Raw genomic sequence first — 22,592 nt, 5'->3', positions numbered from 1 at the left:
ATTACAACTCTTCTTTTCTAGCTACAAAAATTCTCTTTTTAAAAATAGTAGGCACCAAACTAGATCTGTTCAGCACAACAAAAATGTATTGAGCACTGTATTAGTCAGCTCCGGCTGTCACCACCAATTACCACGGACTGGGTGGCTTCAACAACAGAAATGTATTTTTTCACAGTTCTGAAGGCTGGTAGTCTCAGGTCAAGATCTGGGCTGGGCTCTGGTGAGGGCTCCCTTCCTGGCCTGCAGATGGCCACCTTCTGGCTGTGTCCTCACTTGGCCTCTTCTCTGTGTATGCATGGAGGGAGAGCAGTGAGCTCTCTGGTGTCTCTGCTGATAAAGACACTAATCCTATCGGACCAGGACCCCACCCTCATGACCTCATTCAACCTTACCTACTTAGTAAAGGCCTTGTCTCCAAATACACTCATGACAGGGGTTAGGGCTTCAGCATGAGTTTGGGGAGGGGCAGGGGCATTCAGTCAGTGACAAGCACCTACTTGAGTCATGTGCCACCAACAGGATATGCGAAGTTCTCGTTACCACGGGGCTTATGCTCCTGAGGGGTGTGTGTGTGTGTAGGTGTGTGCACATGTGTACACAGCATGTATGTGTGGGCCATTACCAGCCAGATAAATAAGCACATGAGTTCATGGGCAAGCTGTGGCCAGGCCTCTGGTTTGCAGTGCCCAAGCAGAGTGGTGAACAGTGCAACGCCTGGAGCTGGAAGGTCCAGGCTCACTCATCTCCTGGGTCTGTCACTTCCAAGCTGCGTGCCCTTGGGCTCTCCCCCTCATTATGTCAGCTTCCTTATCCGTGAAGTCAGATCAGCAGTACCTGCCACAGAAGGCTGTTGACGTGACTGAGTATGCTGCTTAGTAAATGCTCGGTACAGGGTTTGGAAGGTTGGTTATGAATAATAGGTGGTTGTTATCATCATGAACAAGGAGATTACCTCTAATTGAAGAGGAGGCTTTGAGCTAGAGGTAGACTAACCTTTGAGGTCATATGTTGGAAGGTCTTAGCCACAGAGAGGAGTATATTGGGGAGAATAGGCACTATTTGAGTCTGATACAGAATGTTCTTCTTGGGTGTGTACCATTTATTCATTCACTCATTCATCATATTTTCATCAAATATGATGGGGCCACCATGCAGTGAGCAGGTCCCCACTACCCTCATAAAGCCATTAACCTACTACCCTCCCAAAACCACCAAAATGAGCTGAGACCTTGTCCACCTTGCAACCTCTACTTTGTCACGCTGATCTGGCTCAGATTCTCAAGGGTCAGGCAGGGGCTGAGAAGTTTTATGAGTGCGGCTGGCCGTTCACCAGATGCAGACAGATGGAACCTACCTGACACCCATAGCATTGTCCTTGGCAACGCCAGGAGGCTCTGAAGAGGATGCTGACTGCCTGATGGGGCGGTTGAGCCCACTGTGAATTCAGGGTTAGCACGCAGATGTCTAGGCAGGAGATGACATGCCATGCCTTCCAACCCAAACTCTTTAAATATCCATTCAACATATTGAGCAGACTGTGTTCCCTGCGTTGTGGAAGGTAGGGCCCTTCGGGTGGCTGCCACAGCCTCTCCTATACTGCGGTTGGCATTTGGGCCGTAGCCCCCACTTGGACACCCAGCCACAAAACAAAGCCCTATTGTTCACCTGCTGTCCCTGGTCCCCTCAGAAAGCCCCTCTGGGTTATAGAGGCTCTCGTCTTGAAGATCTAGGCTGGATAGGGTCTAACCTCCAACCAGAGGAGTCTATAGAAGGATCCCTCTCAACCCTTCCAGTCCCTGCCCGAGAAGAGGTCTGTGCTCCCCTGTCCCCATCTCATCACATCCCCAGGGCTGCCCAAGCACCTCCTGGAGACCCGCGCCTCAGGGCCCGGCCTCCCAACCTTTCCTACCTGACCTGGGGCCCCTGAGCCTTTGCAGGGCAGTCTGGTGCCTGGGAGGGGTGGTTGGGCTGAATGGACATGCAAGTTCCTTTCCTCTCGGCTGTTCTGAGGTTCTAAACACCCACCCTCTGCCCTTTCCTGGCTTCTTGGTGGGAATTTAGGGAGGGACCAGGCTTGAGCCTGCCCCTGGGGAAAGCACAGCATCGTGTGCCCTTAGCCCACGGCAGGACTGCCCCTGCTTCAATTTTCATTATCTGTAACATGAGGATGACCGCAATAGTGCCTGCCTTCCAGAGCTGTGCTGAGGATTAAGTGAGTTAATTCACGTGCAGGGCATAGACTAGTCCTGGCACCTGGGCCCTCCGCAACTGTTAGCTCTATGCTTGGTCTGGGGTTGAGCCCATCCAGGAACCAGCAGCGGAGCAAGATGGGGGCAGTAACATTCCAAATCCTACTGACAACTGCATTTTCACCTTTGGAATGAGGTCTTCCAGCCAAAGTGCTGCATGAGTTCTGGGATCAACACAGTATACAATGGCTAGAGTTCAATCCTTTCAGAGCTCGAGCCTGGGTCACACAGATGCATCCATCTACAAGTATTTATTGGCATACCTACTGCATGCCAGACACTGATTTCACCACTGGGAATACAGCAATGAAAAAAAAATTCCTGCTCTTGAAAAACTTACATCCTAGTAGGGAGGCAAATAGCCAATAAACCTATCTCAGGTGGTGACGAAGATTAAAAACAAAAGTAAAGCAGAATGTGGGGACAAAGAGGAATGGCTACAAGTGGCTTTTGGTTTTTTTGAGATGAAGCTTCACTCTTATTACCCAAGCTGGAGTGCAATGGCACGATCTCAGCTCACCACAACCTCCACCTCCCAAGTTCAAGTGATTCTCCTGCCTCCGCCTCCTGAGCAGCTGGGATTACAGACATGCGCCACCACGCCTAGCCAATTTTATATTTTTAGTAGAGACAGGGTTTCTCCATGTTGGTCTGGGTGGCGTTGAACCCCCAACCTCAGGTGATCTGCCCGCGTCGGCCTCCAAAAGTGCTGGGATCGTAGGCGTGAGCCACTGCGCCCAGCCCAGGGGGCTTTATTTTATACAGAAAGGCCTAGGAAGTCCTCTTGATGTCACTTGAGTAGAGGCTGGAGTGATGGGGCACTGAGCCATGAGGGAATCTGGGGGAAGTGCATTATGGGCAGAGGGAAGAGCCAGTGCAAAGACCCTGTGGTGGGAGTGTATCTGGCATGCATGAGGCACAGCAAGGAGGCTGGCTTGGCCCAAGCAGAGTGAGCGAGGGCAGGGGGGTAGGATTTAAAGTCAGAGAGGTGTGGGATCCAGATCACAGAGGGCCTTGAGGGCTCTTGTCAGGTCCTAGGTTTTACTCTGAGATGGGGGTTTCTGGGGTGGAGGATGAACAGAGGAGAGACAGGATCCAATGTACATTTTAAGGGGACCTTGGGGTAGGCTGAAATATGTACCCCTAACACGTCTACAGCTAATCTCCAGACCATGAATATGGCGGAAAGAGCTTTGCAGATGTGATGAAGGTCAAAGTCCTTGAGATGGGAAGATTACCCACTGATGTAACCACAGCTGTCCTTATAAGAGGGAAGCAAAGGAGATGCTGGTCCAGAGGAGGAGGGGAGGCGATGGCAGAAGCAAGACTTGGAGAGACGCAAGCCAAGGCAGGCGATCTCCAGAAGCTAGACAGGGCCAGGACCGGATTCTATGAAGCCACTGGAAGGAACCGGCCCTGCTGAGGCCTTGCCTTTTTCAGCGAATCTGAATTTGGGCTTTGAGCCTCCAGAACTGTAAGAGAATAAATGCATGTTGTTCTAGACCATCAAGTTTGTGTTAATTTGTTACAGCAGCCACAGAAACTAATACAGATCCCTCCAGCTCCTCTGCAGAGAACACACTAAACGTAGTCTCGGGAGGAAGCAGAAAGACCAGTCTGGAGGATTTTCAACCATCCCCCGAAAGGCAAGGGGGCTTGGGCAGCGTGGCGGGGGTGAAAACGTGGTGGAAAGTAGCTGAGTTCTGACTCCACGTTGAAGGTAGAGCCGGGGAGAAATAGATACAGGGTGGCCAAGGAAAATCTAAGATGATCTCAAGATTTTTGGCCGGAGTAACTGGCAGAGCAGGCACTCTTTCCTGAGGTGGGGAGAGGGTAAAAGAGGGGCAGGTTTGGAAGAGGAGAGGGCAAAATCAAGAAATCAACCTTGTGGGTATCACGTGTGAGCTGCTTATTAAACCACCAAGTAGGAACATCCAGGAGATCATCAAATATGAGTCCATTTCTGGGGTGAGGTCCAGGATAGTGACATAAACATGGGGGTCTTCAATCGAAGTTCTTGCTGTCTGCCTGAGACACGGGTACACTTTTCTCTGAAGGCAGCCTTTGGGCAGTGGTCCTAAAGAGCTGTGTTTATCTGATGACTGCCCTGCTCCAGGCCCTTTGCACATTACGTTACCTGTCCCCCACCGAGGCACTGTTATCACAATCTCCATGCTACAGATTTGGAAGTGGAGGCTCAGCAATGGGGTGTGAACCACCCACAGTTCATCAGGAAGGAAGGGGCAGAGCTGGGATTTGAACCCAGGTCTGCAGGGACACCAGGGAACCCTCAAGGGTTAAGCTGGAGTCTGGTTGCTAAAATTCCTCTCACTGCAGCCTGGGAAGGTAAATGCCATAGTTTCCAAACTGTGTTGGCAGCACGATACCCCTTGCAAAGGGAATCAGGCTTGGAGTGTTTGCCAGAAACGACCAGGGGGAAAAGAGAAGTTGCATGGCCAAAAAACCTTGAACTTGCTGAAGTCCTGATCTTTCTGTATCTTGTGCCTTAGGCATCCCCAAAATTGATCACTCAGGGGAAACTGAGAGAGCACATTAGCCTTGTGCTCCTCGAAAGCTGGGCTCAGGTCAGCTCCATCTCTGCTTCCCTCCTGGCACTTAACGTGCAGTCCTTTACTCGCAGGAGGGGAGGGGACTGGTTCTATGGAGCTGCCTGTACTGTTTGGGAAGGGGAGTTGGTGCTCCAGCCCGTCTCTGATCCCTGGTACCCTCACTCTCCGGGCCTTGCCAGCTGTGAGGCTGCTTCACACACACCTGCACAGCATAAGCTAAGAGTGTGTGAGTGGCTTCAGAGAGAGTGTGGTGGGTGGGAAGTACAATGGGAACTTTTCTATCCAGATCCTGTGTCTTGCATAGATGCATGAGCCACGGCTATCCACCAAGGATGCCTGTCATCTCCTCCAAGAGCTGAGCTGCTGCCCAGCCTCTGACAACTAGAAAGAGCCTTTTGTTTCTTCTGTGCCCGGAGGAAGGCCTTATATTGTCTGTTTGTTCAGCAAATAGGCTCTGCCTGATTGTGGGCCATTAATAAATGCATCTGTTTGGATTTCACAAGTATATTTGAATTCCCAAGGCTTCCACAGCATACCAGGAAGCAAACACAGCCAACACTTTCAGAACTAATACCCCAGCAGGACATGTGCAGGATTAAACTCGAAACTGCCAGAATGGAATTGTGCAAAGAAAGCACCTGGCACGTTGCGAGGACCTGCTGTGTGTTGGGTGAGCTGGGCTATGGACTCAGACAGACTGGGCTTCCAAACCTGTATCTGCCATTGACCAGCCATGTGGCTTCCCAGGGACTGGCCTGTCTGAGCCTCAGTTTCTTTGTGTGCGGCTGAGAACAGGAACCCCTAAATGCATGGATTATGTCGTATAACGTGTAGAGTGGCTACATCATTGCCTCATTTATTCCTTATTCTCTAAGGCAGGTATTAGGCATCCCCACTTTGCAAATGAGAACACCGAGTCTCAGAGACAAAGTCAATTGCCCCAAGTCCTACAGCTAGGAATCCTCTTGGGTTACAAAGTCACTGCTGACTGCTAGTCTCTGCCTCGGACTAGCCAGTTAGCTCTTCAGTCCTCGCAAACCTACGCAGGGATTGGAGCTGTGGGATGACCTTACCAAGGCTGCCTTATGGACCAGGCTGCTAGTGGGCTGGGTTAGGGAGTGTGCAGGCTTCCCCTGGACCTCAGGACTTTCGCAAAGGGCAGCTTTGGGCCTGATGTCAGCTCAGCCAATTGTTTCAGCATGGCCTGTCTGCTCTCGGCTTCTTGGTTGCAGTTTGAATTGCTCTGTTCCTCCTGACACTGAGTGCCTGCTGGGGGCTTCTCGCCTGCCTCTGGGGCGGCCCATCCTGATGGATGTGGATTTCCATGTATGGACTCAGCGTGGCTCTTCCCAGACCCCGGGCTGACTTTGCACATGGATGTCTTTTTATTTTTCCTCTCTTCTAGCTTCCTGGTTGGCCTGTTTGATTTTTATAGGAGCTGTCACTGTAATTAACCTTCACTGAGTTCTGCGTGGAGCCTGACTTAGGCTTCGTCCGGGAAGGAAACGTGAAGCAATGTCTCATTTCTGCCTCTCACTTGCTGAATGATCAACTTACATCAGCGGATTTCACTCCCCCGAGCCTCAATTTCCTCCTCTGTGAAATGAGCACAAGAAAACTTGAAGGAGCCAATGAGATGACATTAACTTCATGTTTGCTAGGAGGATGAAGGAGATGCCCTGTATATAGGTGGCACAGCACCGGGCACATCTGTGGATAAGCGCAAACCCCATGAGGGCAGGGCCCGGGTCAGCCTTGTTCTGGGCTGCATCCACAGTGCCCAGAACACTCTGGAGCTCCTAATGGGGCTTGGGGAATTTGTGTTGAATAAATAGTTATTGCCATCACCTGTCTCTAGGGGCATCCACTTAGAGCTTCATAGTCTCAGGAGAGCGCTAAGAGAGAAGGCAGCTGGAATAGTCCACAAGCGGAGATGCCTGCGAGGAGGGAAGGGTGTAATTAAATCGCTGCTTAAGGAGCAGCTCGTCCGCATGCTGGGAGCGTCCCTGCCTGGGTATGGGTGCACATGGCGGGGAGCGGGGCAGAGGCCTGACGCCTCCTGCGTGCCGGGTGCCACACTAGGCAATCTGTGCATCTTAACTCATTGAATGCTTTCAAGCATTCCTCACAGGCAGGAGGTCATTCCCATTTTGCTAATGAAGAAATTGATTTTCAGGACGGGAAGTGACTGGTCCAAGGTCACACAGCAAAGAGGAGGGGAGCCAGGAAGCCCGATAAAGTCCCTGGAGAGTGTGTCTTTATGTTTCTGCCCACCAGCTTCTCGTCCCTTTGGAGAAACACCCTCCTCTGCTCCATGACCCAGGCTTGGCCACTCGGAGGGCCACACCCTGGAGGCTGGGGAAGAGGGCTCTGTCTGCTGGCGTGGCTGAGCTGGCGCAATGGGGTTTTGGGCTGCTGGCCATCTTGCTCCTGTGGGAAGGGCCTCCTGAGACTGGAGTCCCACAGAGAGCAGAGCCACACACAGAGAGGTCCTTCCCGACAACATAGTAGAGCCCCTGAGGCCAGCTCTGCCCTTGGGCTTTTCAGTCTTGGGAGCCAATAGAGGCCCATTTGGGCCAAAGTTAGCTGGAGAGGGGCTTCTGCCACTTACAACCAAGACAGTCATGGCTTGTGTCATCTGGTGTGTGAGACCAGATAAGCTCTGTGAACTGAAAAACGTGGAGGGCATGGCCTCACATGCTGAACTGGAGAGGGGCTTCCTCGGTGGGAGAGGATTTGAACCGTGCATCCAAGATACAGGGGAATCCAACCAACACAAATGGTGCTGGCTTTGGTTCTTTTTGTCTCTCATTGAGGCAGAATTTGATGGTCATGGACAGTTGGGTGAGAGTCTTTTCCTTGACTGACCAAGGTAACACCCTATGAGTAGACTCCGAGCTTTGGGAGAAAAAATTACATCTTTCTTCTTAGCATGAGCTGACTCCATCCATCTGCCAGCTTCCTCCTACCTCTGCCTGCCCAGCACTGCTTTGCTTTCTGAGAAGGGACTGGGCAAGCTGACTTCCCTGTGACTGGGTCCCAGAGTGCCCAGCAGGGAGATCTAATATCTGGGGAGACCCCCACTCCCAATGTCTCCCACTGGGACACTTCCCAGTGTCCCCAGCCAAGAGCAGAGAGAGTAACAGCTCGGAACACCTCAGCCTGTATCAGGGCTCCCTCCCGCCGGGGAGAGCTCACTCCCTGGAGCCCAGGAAATGCCAGGGCAGCATTCTTGGCCAGCAGCTTTCCCCTCTACCCCTCCAGGCCTCCTTCATTCTTCAGCCCCTCCTTCCCCGTCACTCAGAGGCCAGAGTAGCGGTTCTCAGAGTATGGGCCCTACACCAGCAGCACCAGTATCATCCACATGCTTGTCAGAAATGCAACATTCCAGCCCCATGCCAGACCCACTGTAATAATTTGTTAAGGCTGCCATAACAAAGTCCCACAGTTTGGGTGGCTTAAACAACAGAGACTTCTTTTCTCTTCGTTCTGGAGGCTAGAAGTATGAGATCAAGGTGCCGCCCAGGTTGGCTTTGTTTCTTTCTTTCTTTCCTTCTTTCCTTCCTTCCTTCTTTCCTTCCTTCCTTCCTTCGTTCCTTCCTTCCTTCCTTCCTTCCTTCCTTCCCTCCCTCCCTCCCTCCCTCCCTCCCTCCTTCCTTCCTTCCTTCCTTCCTTCCTTCCTTCTTTCTTTCCTTCCTTCTTTCTTTCTTCTTTCCTTCTTTCTTTCTTTCTTTCTTTTGACAGAGCCTGGCTTTGTCGCCAGGCTGAAGTGTACTGGCACAATCTCAACTCACTGCAACTTCTGCCTCCCAGGTTCAAGTAATTCCCCTGCTTCAGCCTCCAGGGTAGCTGGGATTATAGGCAGGTGCCACCACACCCAGCTAATTTGTGTGTGTGTGTCTGTGTGTGTGTGTGTGTGTGTGTGTGTGTGTGTTTTAGTAGAGATGGGGTTTCACAATATTGGCAAGGATGGTTTCAATCTCCTGATCTTGTGGTCTGCCCGCCTTGGGCTTCCAAAGTGCTGGGATTACAGGTGTGATCCACTGCACCTGGCCCCAGTTGGTTTCTTCTGAGGCCTCTCTGCATGGCTTGCAGATGGTCGCCTTCCTGCTGTGTTTCACACGGTCATTCCTCTGTGTCTGTCGGCTCACTGTGTCCTGATCTCCTCTTCTTATAAGGACACAAGTCATATTGGATTAGGGCCCACCCCAGTGACTTCATTTTACGTTATTTACTTCTTTAAAAAACTTATCTCCAAATACAATCACATTCTGAGGTACTGGAGGTTAGGGCTTCAACATGCACGTTTTGGGGAAATGCAATTCAGCCCATAACACCTAGTGTGTCAGAAACCCTGGGGTGAAACCTGGCCATCCGTGTTGTAAGGAACCCCTGGTGATTCTGCTGCCTGCTCAAGTGTGAAAACCACTGGACTAGCATTTAGATCACCCATGAGGTACCAAGCCCTGTGCTAGTCACCTAATGGTCAACAAATGGTGTCAGCTCCTGATCAGTGGGTGCTGGGTCACACATAAAACTGTCCCTAGCCTCATCCTCCTGGAAGGCACACAGTCTAGACAGGGGGACAGATGCAACAACTGATTTAAAACATTCTATTAAATGATTACAAGAGCGAGACCAGGGCCGGAAGATACTCAGGATGCCCTGGAGCGCAGGAGGCTTCTTGGAGGAAGTGAGGTGACTGCCTAGATCTGAAGGAAGAATGATGGTTACCAAGATCAGAAGCAGTGGCTTCAGACAGATGCCCCAGCCTAGGGATAACATAGACCAGGAGCCTCGAATGAGACCATGGGCACCCCAGGGAATGTGCAAGGTAATTCCTTGGGGTGCAGGAAGAAATAGTTAATTTTTTTAAAAAACTTTGGTAAACATTCAATAAAGGAATCCAAATGAGGATCCACTAATGAGGATCAATGGCTCTCACACTGGGTTCCTTGGGACCCTGGGATTCTCTGGAGATGCCCCAGGGGAGTGGTGGGCTGAACGTTTTCATTTTCGTCTTATATGTTTGGATCATGAATAAAATTCCATTTGAACAAAGAAATCTGTTGCTTCTAAAAACCTTTTAAAAGTTTGAATACAAGTGGATTAGATGTTCTGTAAAGGTCTTCCAGGCCCTGAGCTGATGAATCTTGTTGCAAAATCATAATGGGCTAGCAGCTTAAGTCATCCATTATAAATGTCTCCCTGGCACAGAGTTCAAGTTTCTCACGTATAATCCCTGCCCCCATTAGGCCCCGTAATGCCTGTGCACTAGGATGTATAATGCCTCTCACCCCTCAGCTGCCATCTGGCCCTCAAGATTTATGGGTGGCTCCTGTTTTTCCTCATGTAAACGCTGCCCCCTCGGTTCCTTCCATCTTTCCTAATAAGTCATCTTCCTCACCCGTGGTAATTTCTTTCACTTTTCCCTGGACCACCTCCAGCTGGCCTTGATTTATGCAGCAGGGAGATGCCCATCGGCAGCATCCAGGGGCTCCATGTGAAAGCGGCCTCAGTTCAGTGGGGATATTTGAGCTGAGCTTAGGGCTGTGGGTCTCAGAATTTAGTGAACATCAGAATCTCCTGGCAATGCAGTTTTCTAGGCTTCAGGTCTTCTGATTAGGGGCTGCCAGAGTCCAGGAATCTGAACATTTAATGAGTCGCACGTAGGCTTCTGAGGCAGTGTTCTTGAGAGTGTTCTAGGGGTCTAGGCCTCATACCTCTAGGCCTCAGTGTTCTAGAGACAATGCCTTTAGATCAAGTTGAGAACCACTGCCTCTTTCACTCAATCTCTCCTTCATTCATTCATCCAGCCAATCTGCAAACCCTCACTGAGCACCCACCTACAGCCAGCAGTGCACTGAGAATAAAAAGATGAGCCAGACTCCGACTCTCCCCTTGCCAAATGCATGGTAGAATTTGGGAGCTTACAACTTTATATCTAATAGAACGAGGCATGAAAGCAGCAGGTTAAAGAGGAGATGACCCAGACTTTGGAATGAGATGGTCTGCTCACTAACTTAGAGGCTGTGATGGTTCATACTGAGTGTCAACTTGACTGGATTCAAGGATACGCAGTATTGATCGTGGGTGTGTCTGTGAGGGTGTTGCGAAGTATTGATCGTGGGTGTGTCTGTGAGGGTGTTGCAAAAGGAGATTAACTTTGGAACCAGTGGGCTGGGAAAGGCAGACCCACACTTAATCTGGGTGGGCACAATCTATTCAGGTGTCAGTGCAGCTAGAATACAAGCAGGCAGAAAAATGTGAAAAGAGAGACTGGCCTAGCCTCCCGGCCTACGTCTTCCTCCCGTGCTGGATGCTTCCTGCCCTCGAACACTGGACTCCAAGTTCTTCAGTTTTGGAACTTGGACTGGCTCTCAGCCTGCAGACGGCCTATTGTGGGACCTTGAGATCATGTGAGTTAATACTTAATAAACTCCCCTTTATATGTATATTTATGCCATTAGTTCTGTCCCTCTAGAGAACCCTGACTGATACAGTGACCCTAGGAAAAAAGCTAAGGCTTGCTCTCCCGTGCTGTTATTACAATGGTAACAATCACAGAGTGTGCTGCTAGGGGTTATCAGGAAGATTAAACCGGGTCATGGACGGGAAGCTGTTGGTCGATGCCTGGTACACAGCAGTTTTCAACAAACAGTAGTAAATTCGTTTTAGGTTGAATTTGCTTTTGATATTTAGAATGTCCTCTTTAATCATCCAACTCATATCACTGCAAGAAAAAAATAGTTCCACACTTTGCTTTTTGTATTTCTTTTCAGATCAAGGGTACATTTTCCCCGGATGCCGTGGGCTGGGACATGACTAATCCTTCTCTAAACAGGTCCATGGCCATGTCCTCTCTTAGGTGTGTGGCTGAGAACTCAGGCCCTGTGCCGGGTGGGTTTGAATCTGGTTCCAGCTGTGTGGCCAAGGGTAAACCACTTCACCTCTCTGAGCCTAAAGACAGTATGGACACCATAGGACGGTTGAGATGTCATATACAGTTAGATCGGCAAAGCTTACCTAGGCACATTTTCAGCAGTCGTGAACTATTGGCAACAACTCGTCATTCCCTGAGTGGCTATTTACGGAGCACCCACAGTCTGCCACACGTTGGACTTTACACCAGAGACAGCAGTTCATTCAAAAACAGGCCCAACCGTAAGTAAACAAATACATACATAGATATGTCAGGGTGCTGCGTACCGGGTCGAAAACTAAAGCGGGGAAAGGGATAGAGTGTGATGGAGGTGTGGGGTATTTAACTAGGACCCATGCGATGGGGGCGTTTCACTAGGATGCTGCAGGAAGGCCTCGTTGCAAATGTGCTGCTTGAGCAGAGCCCTGAGTGAAGGTGGGGAAAAGGCAAGCCTATCTGGGGTGTCTCCCGACCGGGGCTGGGTGGCGGGAGAGATGGGGACTGTAGCCCCGCGTTGGCAGCAGGTCTTCCATGGTGGGGTGTTCTTCCCAGCTCCCAGCCTCCCTCCTCCTGCTTGTGCTCCCTTTTGGCAACCCCAAGAGGCTCAGAATGTCTTTGGCCACTGCTTCTCCCTGGGGCCAGGCTGTCTCCCCAAGAAGGAGTCCAGTCTTCCCTGTGGAGCTATGACAGTATTCCCTGGGAACACAGGCGTAGAGACACCCAGGAGTTAACAAAGGCACTGAACTATTTAGCTTAATCTCTGACTTCTCTCTCTTGACCTCTCCTCCAGCCAAGTAGATAAATGGCCTCGCTCTGTTCAGTGCTTCGCTCAGGTCACAATAAATCAGCTGGCTGTGTATGTGTGCATGCTTGCTCTCCCAAGCTCAGCCCAGCCTTCCTGTGATAAACCACCAGTATTTATTCCAGCCTGTCCCGTGTGTGTCCTGGAAACAAATGATTTGGGGTTGGGGTGTGTTTTCGGGTTCATGCTCTGCTCTTCTTATCCCCCAGAGTTTGACAGAACTAAGCCAAGCCAGAGTTACACTGACACACAAAAATGACGCAGGCTAAATCACAAGTTTCATGATCCCCGTCCCAAAGGCAAGCCCCTCTTCCTCGAGTGAGGTTACCTAATGTGTGTCAGGGGACTCTCCAGAGTGCAGACAGCAAGCAAGCCCCATCCTGCCCTAGAAGAGCTTGCAGGCCGGTGGGGAGGGCTGATACCTTTCACCTAGGACAGAAGTTGCTAAGGAAATAAGGAGACATCACATTTTCCTGAGTACTCACTCTGCACCAGGAGTTGTTCTAAGATCCCAGTTAGTAGTAATGCATTTAAACCTCAGAGCGGCTCAACATGGTAGAGGTGTGTTCCCAACCACAACACTGCGCTCACACCAGACAGCCTGTGAGGGCCATGGGAGCCAGACTGGGTATAACCCAGCGGCCTGGGGTCAGGTGTCTGCAGCTTCCCAGAGAAGAACACACTTGATTGAGCCTTGCTGGGGTAAAGAAGCCCCTGACAAGTGGGAAATAATTCCAGGCAGAAGGACCAGCGTGAGCCACGAAAGGCACGTGTGGTCCTGGGGTTGGTACTCACAACCAACCCCAGGTCCTATTATCGGGCCCGTTTTCAGAGATCAGTGAGGTTGAGCAAATTGCTCAGGAACACACAGGAGACCTGTTCAGATTTCCACTGCTGGTCACTTACCACTAGGTCAACCGCCTCCAGACAATGCTGGTCACAGCCGCACATTACATGGGACCTCTTGGAGGGCTGGTTCTCATCCCAGATGTCAGGAGGCATGGCCCAGAATGTGCAGGGCCTTGAGATCTGTGCTCAGCGGCTTGGACTGGAGGCTGAGTAGGCCAGTTGTAAGTAGGCTCTGGAGGCTATGGCCCCAGCAGCCCTCGTGACTTAGCAGGAAAATCACAGCCTGCACCAGCCACTCAGAACCAGACCCCACACCAGGGGCCCCTGAGAGAGGGCAGGAGGTGCCTCTGGACTCCCAGACACCCACCTCCCAAGACAGTCCTCCAGGGGGCCGTTAATCCACACTGCCTTTCCTTCTTCCTCTAGGACCTCTGCCCTCAAGAGGGACTTTTTCGTGAGAGAACAGAGCTGCTGTACCCCACCCAGTCCCCCTTCCACACAGGGGAAGCAGGGCTCAGACCACAGGGAGGGTTGGAGAAGGGGGAGCTTGGAGCCTGTTGGAATGAACTGGGCTGGGGGTGGGGGGCACGCCTGTATAGGAGAACTCGGGACCTCCACGGGCTGGGGCGGGAGGCAGGCAGGCTACTTGGCGCGGTCATGTTTCAGAGCTTCGGCTTCCTCACCTGTAACTTGGGGACAGTGGCCATTCCTTGAGGCACCCCAGGAGGGGAGAATGAAGTAGAATATGGAAAGGGCCTCCCGTTGTTCCCGGCACAAGGGGGTTGGGTGGTGGGTCCCCTGGGAGGACCTATTTATTGTTAGTATGAGCCACGATAGCAATCATCCAGCAATGACTTCTGCGGCACGAGACCAGAATGGCGGACACGGGGTGGAGAAAGGCAGCCCTGGTTGTGCTCAGCCGCACGGGGCTGTTTTCCTTCTGCTGGTGGCTGCGGCTGGGGGCGGAGGGGGCGGGTGGGGGCTGAGCTCAGCTCTTAGCTGGAGATGTCTCAGCATCTGATGTGACACTGCTGTTGTTTTTGGCTTCACATCCAAGACTCTTTCGCGGCTAATTACTCACTGTCTTGGGAGACTGGCCCAGGAACCTGAGAAAGGAGAGAGGAGAGAGAGAGCCGGTTTCTGTTTTGTAGCCAGTTAAGGAGGCCGCAGTGCTGGGACCCACAGAGCTGGCTGGGAGGAATAAGGTCTTTTGCATGCTCTCAGCTTTATTGAGATATAATCTAGGTACAAAAAAATTCACAGTTCGGATAAACCTACTAAAAACCTACAAAACCCATAAAACCAAAAAATCACCACCCCCTTCAAGATTTAGAATATCTCCAGTAACATTTCTTCTTGCCCCATCTGTCAATATCTACACTGCCCTAACTGATCGCTAACCTGCCTTCTGTCACTATGTGTTGATTTCACCTTTTCTAAAATTTTATATAAATGGAATCACCTGGGATGGACTCTTTTGCATCAGACTACTTTCATGTGACGAAATGTTTCTGAGATTCATCTATGTTGTTAAGTGTATCACGGGTCCATTCTTTTTTTCTTTTTTTTTTTTTTGAGACAGAGTCTTGCTCTATCGCCCATTCTGGAGTGTAGTGGTGCAATCTCAGCTCACTGCAAATGCTACCTCTCATGTTCAAGCAATTCTCCTGCCTCAGCCTCCCGAGTAGCTGGGATCACAGGTGTGTACCACCACACCCAGCTAATTTTTGTATTCTTAGTAGAGATAGGATTTCACTGGGTTGGCCAGGCTGGTCTCGAACTCCTGACCTCAGGTGATCCACCTGCCTGGGACTCCTAAAGCACTGAGATTACAGGTGTGAGCCACCATGCCTGGACAGGTACAGTCCTTTTTAGTGCCAAGTTGTACTGAATTTATGTGGACACTACACAATTAATTTATCCATTCATTTTCTAATAACCATTTTAGGTTGTTCCCAGTCTTTTGGTGAACATATATTCTCATTTCTCCTGAGTAAGTACCAGGAGAGTAAACATCAGTGGAGTTACTGGTGCATATTATAAATATATGTTTAGTTTTATAAGGAACTCCCAGATCTCTTCCCAAAGAGGTTGTACCCTTTTACATTCCCATCAGCAATGTCTAAGGGTTCTAGCTACTCCATATCCTTGCCATCACTTGATATTGGAACTCTTTTAAATTTTAGCCATGTGGTTAGTAGGGGGTGGTATCTTACTGTGATTTCAATTTGCATTTTTCTGGTGATTGATAATGTTAAGTGTCTTTTCACAGGCTTGCATCTCTTACGGGATTTTGAAAATGAAATGTGGGAAGTCTTGAACCAAGGCCTTGACATTCCCATGAGAAGACCTTGGAAATTTGGAAGGGGCTTAGAGGATCATGTGCCACTATCCCTACCTCTCCTAACTTTTAAAACTGGAATGGTTTATTACATGAGTAATACACATAAATGCATTCATCTTGGAAGAATAGGAAAAATGTCTTATGTAAGAGTTGAGACTCCCATGACTGCACTGAGGGATCCCTTTATGACCGCTTGTTTCTTCTCAGAGATTCTTCTTTATTTTTATTTTTTTGAGACAGGGTCTTGCTCTATGGCCCAGGCTGGAGTGTAGTGGTGTGATCATAGCTCACTGCAACCTCCACCTCCCAGGCTCAAGTGATCCTCCCACCTCAGCCTCCCAAGTAGCTGGGAACACAAATGCTTGCCACCATGTCCAACTAATTTTTATGGGTTTTTTTTTTTGGAGGTGGGGTTTTGCCATGTTGCCCAGACTAGTCTTGTACCCCTGAGCTCAAGCGATCCGCCTGCCTCAGCCTCCCAAAGTGCTGGGATTACAGACGTGAGCTACCACGCCTGGCCCCTTCTTTATATTTGCAGACATGTCCCCCCATCACAAATATCTAGTATGTGTTTTCATGGGTGTGTTCTTACACGCATGATAAAATGCTGCTTGCTTTTCCCAATCATCAAACTCTCTTAGAGGTCTTGCCATGTCAGTACATGTTGATCTGCCTTGTTCTTTTTGTTGCTTAGAATTCCATTGTAAGGATGAATCATAGTTAATGAATCAATTTTCCTACTGCTGGATACCTAAGTTTGCTTGTGGTGTTTCGTTGTTGCAATGGTGCAGAAAACAGCCTTGTCCTTGCTTTTTTTGCTGATATGTGTGTGTTTCTCAAGGCTGATTCCAAGGAACGGAAACATCAAGTTTTTGTATCAGTTATCTATTGCCACAACAATGCTGTGCTACAAACAACTCAAGAGTTAATGACTTAAAACAACAATCATTTATTCTCATCAGTCAACTGGTTGGTTGGGTAGTTCTGCTGATCTGACCTCAGCTTAACTGATCATAGCTGAGTGTTACTTATGTGTTCAGGATTGGCTGGCGGGTCAGCCGGGGGCTGGCTGGTCTTGGATGGCCTTAGCTGGGAAACTCATCTCTGTTTCATATAGCCTCTCTTCCTCAGCCAGACTGGCTTGGGTTCATTCTCTTGGTGGGGGCAGGGGCCTGAGAAAGAGTGAACTTACTCAGGGCTTCTTGCAGTCTAGACTTAGAACTGGCTCGCCATCACTCATGCTCCATTCTATCAGCAGGTCAAGAGGCCACGCAGATTTAACAGGTGGGAAAATAAAATCCACTACAGTCTCTGCCTCCTGGGCTCAAGTAATCCTCCCACCCCAGCCTCCCGAGTAGATGGGACTACAGGTGCCTGCTGCCACACTTGGCTAATTTTTAATTTTTTTTTTTTTTTTGAAGAGAGGCGGTCTCACTATATTGCTCAGGCTGGAAAACTCACTTCTTGATAGGAAGAGTAGTAAGTCACATTGCAACGGGTATGAACACTGGGAGGGGAGGCATTGGGGCCATTTTTTGCAATCTACCACAGTTTTTGAATATGTACATTTTCCATTTTATTGGATGCTGCCAAATTGCTCTCCTAAATGGCTGCTCCAGTCTACACCCCATGGACAGTGGGCAGGAAGGATCGTTTCCCTATAATGTGTCATGTATAGAGTCTGTTCACTTCGCCAGCATGCGGGCCAGATCTGTGATTCTCCAGCCTAGTGCAAGAGTTCATAGGAATACAGGAGAAGTGAAATGCATCCTCCAAGAGCATTCATTTTCCTCATCTTTATGCAGGCAAAAACTCATGTCTAAAAGTTAAAACAAACATGGACATAAGCAAAATTCATATGACATTTTAAAGGTAAACTATAAGATTTCAAAGAGATGTCTTACTAGCAAGGCCAGCTGCTTCAGACTTGACATTGTATGCTCAGAACATCTGCATTTGCCCATTTGTGTGCCCAGCTAATACTTAGAGATTGCCTCCAGCATACCAGGTATATCCTTATATGGGGTCATGGCAGTAGGTATGAGAGTCAAGGCCTCTGTCATCTTGGAGCTAAACATTTAGGGGGAGGAAAGAGATTAATAATTTCAGAAAGCAATAAATGGCACGAAGAAAATAAAACAGGATGATATGATAGAGAGCCACCAGGGCTACCAGTGGTGACCTAGACTAAGGTGTAAGTGAGGATGCTGAGGAGGTCAGGGAAGGCAAGTTGAGTAGGTGACATTTGAGCTGAGTCCTAAGTGACAAGAAGCAGACAGCAAAGCTGAAGATCTGAGGAGCTTGGAAGTGTGTACCAGGCGGAGGAAACACAGTGCAAAGGCCCTGGGGTAGGAACCAGTTTGGTGTTGCCTAGCAACAAAGGGGAGGGCGGTGAGGCAGAAGCCCAGGAAGCCCAGCAGAGAAAGGCAGGAGAGGAAGACATAGAGGGTGGCAGAGGCCAGGTGGCTATTGAGCGCTCACTTGTGCCAAGCACTGTGTTAGCTACCTTCACCCTCTTCTGCCCTTGGGATAGAGAAGAAGTTAGTGCACCCTCTGCTGGTCTGCCATGAGCTGGTTAAAATGGATTTACATCACAGACAGCAAGAATGAGGGGAAGGTGGGCATCACTCACACTGACAAGATGGTGGTGACCTCCAGCTGGCACTGACAGGGGAGAGAGTGGACTTCAGGTCACGGTTAAGTCCATGGAATTTGAAAGAAAAGGGATGGGCTCAAAAGCAAGCAAGGGCGCTCCAGGAACAGCATTAAAGGCCACTGGGAAGGGGCTGGCTACCCAATGCTAGGTGAACCTGGACATGAAGCCAACCCACCCGGGTTCCACCAGCTGAGCACACATGCCCACACTTAACCACTTGAAGAACAGAAAGGAGAGTCCCTGGCCAGCGTAGGCTACCCCCAGCAGCATCACACTCCAGGGAAGCCCACACCCTTAGCTGCTGTCCAGGAGAAACCTGCCTTCAAAGACTCTGCTACCACAGTCCAGTGGCTCTGGGACCCTGGCAAGTTGCCTCACCTCCCAGATGTGGTTTTCTTAGTATTCTCAGCCTCAGTGAGAAAACCGCCTCCAACCACAAAGGTATCCTACTGTGACTACCCTAGAGGTCTCTGTTCACATTTTGCCTTGGGTCAGTCAGTAAGCTCTTCTTTCTGTCCAGCCACGTTGTCTCTTGTGGGATCAGAAGCCCTGGGCTTGCATGCTGCCTCAGTTTCCCATTAGCTGTGACTCCCTTTCATGGGCCTCAGTATCCCCATCTACATCTATTAAATAAAGAAACTTCCCACTCCCAGATCCTATCAGACAGGAGACCGGCTATCTCCCAAGGGGATTCCAGAACAGCGGGGACAGAGATAAGTTGATGACAACCTCCTCCCCTGTCCCCTCCCATCCCGTGCAGGGTGGAGTGGGGGGAACAGAGCCAGCAGATGAATGTCCCAGGAGGTTATAAGCCAAATAAACAAGCAAAGAAAACACCACAAGCTTTGTATACCCAGCCCTAAAGCACACTAAAGGGTTCCTTTGAGGTTTGTATTGGGGCTGCTGCTGGCAGATAGCCCCACACCATCCCTGAGAGATGAGATCCCTTTCCTAATCGATTGAGTAAATGCACACTAAGCAGCATGGGCGGTGAACCGACACAAGCTGCGCTCACATAGGTACACGCGGTCTTAGGCAAACACTCGGCTTGTTTGTTCAGGTTCAGACGCTGGCTGAGCACCTGCCATGTGCTGGGGCTTTCACCTACATTGTTTCATTTGATCCGCCCCATGAAAGCTGGGGAGCAGCTTGGCAGCGGGAGATACTCTTGGTTTGTTTGTAAATTTCAACCAGTGACCAGGCAGCGACATACGTGTTTCCTCATTCAAGTCTTCCAACAGCTCTTGGAGGTGAGGGTTTTCATCCCCTGCTGGACAGATGAGCATAAGATGTGCCATGCTAAGCTCAATATGAGCATTATTTCATTTGCTCCCCTCAACGGCCCTATAAAATGGGTGCTCTTATTAACCCCTGTTGTACCAATAAGGTAATGAGGACTCAGAGTGGCAATGACTTAGCCAAGGCCACCCAGCTGGCAGAGGCAAAAATAGGATTTGAACCCAGCTCTATGGACATCAGACTTGGTGGCTGACTACCCAACTGGGGCTGGGTTTGGGGAAGGAGCCGGCAAGGACAGAATGGGAGAAATAAAGGATGCAGAGCCTACTGAAGACACAGCACTTCTCTTAAGATCTCTCTCTCTGCAGAGGGATAGGGACATGTCGCTTGTGGTGCAGGGGCTTTGCAGGAAGTGAAATCCAGGGATGAGGCAGGCAGCCAGCCTGGGCCTCATGGGCCCTGCTACACTGATGGCAGCTGGTGGCTTTTCTCTGTCAGTACCTGGCTCTGAGAGTGCTTTAGGAGGACTCAGTGCACCAGCTGTGGGTGACTTTCCAGAGAGCAAGGACAGCTTTGCCGGGATTGCCACTGTCCTGCCCCCGGGAAAGCAGGAGAGCACGGTGGTTCTATCTTTGGCCTGGAAGAGGAGGGAATTGGACCTGAATCCCAGCTCTGCCACACCCTAGACAAAGAACTGTCTTCCTGCTTTCCCATCTGTAAAATGGGGCGATCACCAATCCCTCTAAGGTTGGCAGGAAGACGGAATGAGGACTGAATGAGAATGCTGGGGACTGCCACAGGCTCCGTCTGGCCTGGAAGACTTGCTGTCTCTGGGACCTCCTTGCCTCCTGTGGTCTGCCAGGGAACATTCAAACATGGGGTGGGAAAACCCAGATTGTTGGCAGAGAAGGCCCCCGCCCTCGCAGAGAAGGCAGCTCACTCCTGCTGAGTGCTTGTGGAGAAGTATGAGTTTCCGAGGGGTGCTGTAGCAGCACGTGACACAGCGAGGGCCCTAAACTGCTCACACGCATCATCTCACTGCTCTGGAGGCCCGACGCCCGGGATCAGGGTGCAGCCAGGACTGCTTCCTTCTGAGGCGGTGAGACCTGTCCCATGCCTCTCCGCAAGCATCTGGCAGTTTGCCGGCACTTGGCGTTCCTTGGCCTGTGGACATGTCACCTGACCTTGGCCTTCATCTTCACATCTCCCTGTGTCTGTCTGTCTGTGTCCACATTTCCTCTTTTTATCAGGACACCAGTTGTATTGGGACCTAGTCCACCCTAAAGACCTCATTTTAACTCAGTGGCCTCTGTGAAGAGCCTATCTCCAAACATGGGGATCCATTTGGGAATCCTGGGGGTTAGGACTCCAACGTGTAAATGTGGGGACAACACAGTTCAGTTTCCGACAGCTGAGCAGGGAAGGAAATGGCCTCTTCCACCTGCTGTCCTTGGGAAGCTGTAGCGAGGCCAGGCCCCCTTCTGCAGCACCGTCCCCCAGAGGTATCTTCTCCCCATTAAGGGGAAGGTGAGGCACTCTGAGAGGTCGGACGAGCTGCCCCATCGCACCAGTGCAGGGAAGTGGGGCCAGCAGAGCAGGGCTGGGACACTCCACCTCTCTGCAGACATCGCCACTTGGCTTTGCATCTTTGGAAGTTTGTCAAAAGGGGCAGGTGGGCCTGGGTTTTCTGAAACACCTTTCTAAGAAAACGGCCACCAAATTCTCAAGGCCACCTTCCATCACCTGGAACACCTCCAGGAAAGGGCCTAGACATCGTCCATGTGTGTATCGACACCGGCTGGTACTGGGCCTGGTTGGGGAGTGTGAGGAACTCTGGCCTTCAAGTGCCTGTCCTACCTCCTCCTTGCTGTGTGGCTTTGGGCAAGCTGCTTGGGCTCTCTGAGCTTCAGTTTCACAGCTGATAAAGTGGAGGTAGGAATTGCTCCTACTTTCTGATGTTACTATAAGGATGAGTTGAGAGAGTGTGTGAGAAAGCAACTCAGGGCTAGGCACACAGTAACCACTCGGAAAACACTGGCTCTCCTTATGACTGATTATTGCACGGAACGGAGGGATGGATGGAGGGAATGGCTCTTAAGTTGATTGGTTTCCTGGACATTCTCTCCTTTGAGAACTCATGAAACCTGCTTCTGGCATCAGATCCCAATACCAGCCCCATCACCTACTAGATGTGGGGTTTTTTTTTTAAAGATGGAGTTTCCCTTCTTCGCCCAGGCTGGAGTGCAATGGTGCAATCTTGGCTTGCTGCAACCTCTACCTCCTAGGTTCAAGCAATTCTCCTGCCTCAGCCTCCCCAGTACCTGGAATTACAGGCATGTGCCACCATGCCTGGCTAATTTTTGTATTTTTAGCAGAGAGATGGGGTTTCACCCTGTTGGCCAGATTGGTCTTGAACTCCTGACCTCAAGTGATCCACCCGCCTTGGCCTCCCATAGTGCTGGATTAGGCGTGAGCCACCGTGCCCGGCCTATATGTGGTCTTGGGCAGTTACTACCACCCGACCCTCAGCTTTCTACCTGTAAAATGGGGAGAAGAAGAAGCCACCCACAGAGAGTTGATGTGAGAATAAAATAATGCGATGATGTCTGGAATGAGCTTAACCCAGTACCTGGCACGTGGGTGCTCTTGGAAAACACCCACACTATATCGGTGGCCGAACTGGCATTCAGATGAAAGCTACTTTCATCCGCAGGCGGGCTGCCCGCACAGCCACGGGAAGCCACGCCTCCTACTGCAATAGTGTTTCCATGGCAGGCCCAGGAGCATTCTATTTTCAGATGACACTCAGTGACATCTTAACAACGCTGGAGCTAGATAGGACCCGCTGAAACAACCTTTTCCCACCAACATCAGAGCCTTGATGGCCAGGGAGGGAGGTATCCCTGATCCTGGTGCAGCCCTGAGCTGGGTTCTAGCTGAACAACAGGTTCGGGCCCTGTG

Source organism: Cebus imitator, unplaced genomic scaffold, assembly GCF_001604975.1.
Source record: "Cebus imitator isolate Cc_AM_T3 unplaced genomic scaffold, Cebus_imitator-1.0 Scaffold200, whole genome shotgun sequence".
In the NCBI taxonomy this organism is placed as follows: domain Eukaryota; kingdom Metazoa; phylum Chordata; class Mammalia; order Primates; family Cebidae; genus Cebus; species Cebus imitator.
Note: the sequence above shows the minus strand (reverse complement) of the source record.